Source organism: Microtus ochrogaster, unplaced genomic scaffold (genome assembly GCF_000317375.1).
Source record: "Microtus ochrogaster isolate Prairie Vole_2 unplaced genomic scaffold, MicOch1.0 UNK123, whole genome shotgun sequence".
Taxonomy (NCBI): Eukaryota; Metazoa; Chordata; class Mammalia; order Rodentia; family Cricetidae; genus Microtus; species Microtus ochrogaster.
Genome location: NW_004949221.1, coordinates 510,280 through 513,696, shown reverse-complemented (window position 1 = coordinate 513,696; position 3,417 = coordinate 510,280).

The window sequence follows — 3,417 nt, the reverse complement described above, 5'->3', positions numbered from 1 at the left end:
CAATTGTAACTCCCATGATGACTTGATGGCTTTTATTGTGATATTATGAATTTTATCTTCCCATAGCTTTGATTTAAAAGTGTTTTAAATGTTATCAGTATCAACATTCTGGCTTCTTCTTGGTTTTACTTGAATAAAATACCTTTTGTGATCCTGGTGTGGGAGGCTTTTCTGTCTATGTGTTGCTTTTATTGGTTAATGAATAAAGAACTGCTTTGAGCCTATGGCAAGGGCAGAACAGAACTAGGCAGGAAAATCTAGGCTTTATGCTGGGAGAAAGAAGGGTGGAGTCAGAGAGAAGCCATGGAGCTACCCGAGACAGACACTGAGAACTTTACCAGGTAAGCCACAGCCACATGGTGATACACAGATGAATAGGAATGGGTTAAATTCATATGTAAGAGTTAGCCAATATAAAGATAGAGCTAATGAGTCAAGCAGTAATTTAATTGATACAGTTTATGTGTGATTATTTCAGGTCTAAGCTAGCTGGGCGGCCAGGAACCAACAAGCAGTCTCCACTACAGGATCCCTTTCTGCTTGGTTCATTGTTCAGGGTAAAGAGAGTCTCTCATCTCTTATATCTAACTGAGTCTTTAAATCCATTTATACCCTCTCTGTCTTTTGGGTTCATGACTCAATTAATTTACCTCTATAATAATTATTAAGGTGCTTGAGAGATGGCTAAATTTTTAAGAATACTGGGTACTTTCTCAGAGTATATGGGGTTTGATTCTCAGGACATCAAAGGCAGCTTAAACCTTTCTGTAACCCTAGTTCCATGGATGTGGTGCCCTCCTCTTGTTTCAATAGACACGAGGCACATATGTGGTTTATAGAAAACATGTAGACAAAACACACATATGTGCAATACATTAAAAATTAAATTGAATAAAAAATGTCTGTTGGTAGGCTGGTATGGTGTTCTAGTGGTTAAGTACACTTGTTGCTCTTCAAGAGGACTTGAGTTGGGTTCCTAGCACCCATGTCATGTTGCTAACCATTGTCTTTAGCTACAGTTTCATAGGGATTTGATACATTCTTTTTGTCTTGAAGGCCATGTGGACACCTGGAATCTGTGATTGGTATCTGAGTGCCATGCTGCCTCTAGGGAGGGGCCAATCTGAATGGATTTCACTCCCACCTGGGACAATAGTAACATTCAGACCTGGTTGTTGCTGAGAACCTTGTCTGGGTCTGTGGTCCTACTGCAGCTGGGGACTGTGTTGAAGTCTGAGGCCCGTGTTGCCACCAAAGGTCGTGCAGAAGCTCAGAGTTGGGACTGCAACCTGTGGCCTTCTTGATGTCCAGGAGCCATCCTGATCTGAGTTGTTAGTGCTTCTACCTGGAGCAATAATGTTGCTGGGGCCTAGCTGCAGCTGAACACCATTTCTGTGTCTCTGGTCTAGCTTCAGCTGGGGTCTTTGTTGATATCTGTGGCTTGTGTCGCCTCAGGGGGCCATAGAAACCATGTGTAATGAATCAGTGGCCATGTTTAGCCGGTCTGCCCTTCATTGGCCCTGTGAAAGCTAGCTCCGCCTTCCTGGACACTGCAGTAATAGAGTTGACCCTGATCCTCACTCAAGAACTGGCCCCTGCACTTGTGAGAGATGGCCCCACCCCTTACCTCAGCTGAAAGAGAACTGACCCTGATGGTATTGGCTCCACTATGAAGTCTCCTGCCCCAGCATCTCAGATTGACCAGCTGGGCTGATACCCAGGCCCTGTGTGGAATCCCACAGCTGCCCTGAGTCACAGAGATGCTCCAGCTATTGTTCCACAGGACCAGCCCCTTCACAATCTCCAGCACATCCTAGATGTGGTACAGTGATGATGGTGTATCAGAAACCATAGGCTTTGAACCAGACCAGGGACTCATTGCAACGAACATTGCTATTAAAGCTGATGGGACAAAACCATAAACTATGTGACACACTGCTCCCAGGTCCACCAGGGTGAATGAAGAGGTGTTAGGGAGGTGGGAAAGAAGAAGAAATAAAGTTTTTTTGTTTTGTTTTTTATTTTTTTTGTTTGCTTTGTTTTGGTTTGGTTGGATTTTTTATGCCTGCAGGCCAGAAGAGGGCACCAGACTTCATTACAGGTGGTTGTGAGCCACCATGTGGTTGCTGGGAATTGAACTCAGGACCTTTGGAAGAGCAGGCAATGCTCTTAACCACTGAGCCTTCTCTCCAGCCTTGGTTTGATTTTTTAAAATAATTTCTTTTGGAAGTGCTGCAAGGGTGAGGGGTGAAAGAAGATATGAAGGGACTGGGAGAAGAGCAGAATTAGGGTGCATGATGTCAAATTCCCAAAGAATGAATAAATGAATTGTGTTTTAAAAAAGGAATAGAGAAAAGAGAAGAAACTCAGGTCAAAGGTCCAGAAATTATTTTCAATAAAATCAAAGAAGAAAATTTTCCTAACCTAAAAAAGAATATGCCTATAAAGGTGTAAGGAACATACAGAACACCAAATAGACTGGACCAGAAAGCAAAATCCCCTTAGCACATAATAATCAAGACAATAAATGTAGAGAAAATAAAGAATATTAAAAAGCATTAAGGGGAAAAGACCAAGTAACATATAAACACAGGCCTATTAGACTAACACTTGACTTCTCAATGGAAATTATAAAATCCAGAAGGACCTGGACAGGTGTGTTGCAGATTCTAAGAGACCACAGATGCCAGGTAAAAATACTATACCCAGAAAATTTTCCAATCACCATAAATCCATGGTGAGGTAACAAAAAAAAAAGCAATATATATCTACAAATCCATCCTTACAGAAGGTACTAGAAGGTAAACCCAAACCTAAAGTGGTTAACCACACTCAAAAAAACACAGGAAAAAATATCCCTGACACCCAAACCAAAAGAGCAGAAACACACATACACACAAACACACACATACACACACCCCACCAGCACCACAACCATCACCACCAACAACAAGATAATGAATCAAAAACCACTGCTCTTTGATATCTTTCAGTGCTCTCAGATCCCCCAATAAAAAGACACAGTAACAATGGATATGTAAACAGGATCCATTCTTTGATACATGCAAGAAGCACAACTTAACATCAATGATAGACATCACCTCATGGTAAAAGGATGGAAAAAAATCTTCCAAGCAAATGGACCGAAGAAGCAAGCTGGTATGGCTATTTTAATATCTAACAAAATAGACTTCAAACCAAAACTAATCAGAAGAGATAGGGAATGACAGTTTAACAACAGAGAAAAGATCCAGACAAATACTAAACAGAAAAATGCTGGATCATATAGTTGTTATAAATCAAAAGAACATAACTGATATGTACAGAACATATCACCAAAACACAAAACAGTATACCTTTTTCTCAGCACTTCATAGAAACTCATCCAAAATTGACAATATAATTAGACAAAAAACA